Genomic DNA, 1,029 nt, shown 5'->3' with positions numbered 1-1,029 from the left:
GGTCGATCGAGGTTGGGCATAAGTATTAGTGATTCCAGCTCCTTGGTCACTCCAGGAAAAATTTAGATGGTTTCACCACGATGGGTTATAAAAATTGGATTACAGTCCTTGCCTTCCTCGATTTTGGTTCTGATTACCTATTAGTACATAGATTCTGGGTTTGATGAACAGTCTTTGAACAAATGTCCTTCCCTACAATAAACACAGGCTATATTTTCAAATTGATTTGGTGGTTGTGCTGCAAAACTATTAGACCCATTAGTAGTAAGATTTTTATGCATTAAGGATATTTATGATACCTGATATGCGAGTGAAGTAAGAGCGTCTACTTCATGTATTCCAGCAACTCGTCTTCCTGACACTGCTCGGTTGGTTGGCCATTGGTAATTGTTGCTGGCAATCCTCTTGATAATTTCATAAGCCTTATTATAAGACTTAGAAAGGAGAGCACCATTAGCAGAAGCATCCACTACCATCATCGTGTGAGCATTGAGACCATTATAAAATGTCTCAAGTTAGATGCAATGTAGGATTCCATGATGAGGGCACTTTCGTAATAACTCTTTGTACCTTTCCCATGCCTCATACAAGGACTCATCATCCATTTGTTGGAAGCCAGTGATCTCGTTCCTTAACTTAGCATTCTTGCTAGGCGAGAAATACTTCATAAGGAATCTTTCTGCTAACTCTTGCCATGTGGAAATTGAGTTCTAAGGCAATGAGTTCAACCAGGCTCGAGCTCTATCCTTCAGCGAATATAGGAACAGCTTTAATCATAATGCATCTTCGGGTACTCTAGCTAACTTGAAAGAATCGCTCACCTCCATAAATAGTCTTAAGTGTAGGTGACGATATTCGGCAGGCACTCCACTGAATTGGCCCACTGTCTGAAGCATCTGGAACATGACTGGCTTCAGCTCGAACTGTTGTACCTCAATTTCAGGTCTCCTAATTCCCGAATTAAGATAATTAAATACTAGCACGGCATACTGTCGTAAAGCTTTATCCCTATCATCAGCAATAAGGATA

General features: G+C 40.4%; 1 non-coding gene across 1 annotated transcript; it reads left to right on the top strand.

The window, feature by feature from the left end:
* The first annotated feature begins 531 nt into the window (after positions 1-531).
* On the top strand, positions 532-638 carry LOC121211882 (small nucleolar RNA R71). The gene has a single exon (XR_005907099.1). It is a non-coding gene; the product is annotated as a small nucleolar RNA R71 (small nucleolar RNA).
* The last annotated feature ends 391 nt before the right edge of the window (positions 639-1,029 follow it).

This window comes from Gossypium hirsutum, chromosome A12 (genome assembly GCF_007990345.1).
Source record: "Gossypium hirsutum isolate 1008001.06 chromosome A12, Gossypium_hirsutum_v2.1, whole genome shotgun sequence".
In the NCBI taxonomy this organism is placed as follows: domain Eukaryota; kingdom Viridiplantae; phylum Streptophyta; class Magnoliopsida; order Malvales; family Malvaceae; genus Gossypium; species Gossypium hirsutum.
Note: the sequence above shows the minus strand (reverse complement) of the source record. Positions and strands in the feature narration are given on the sequence as shown.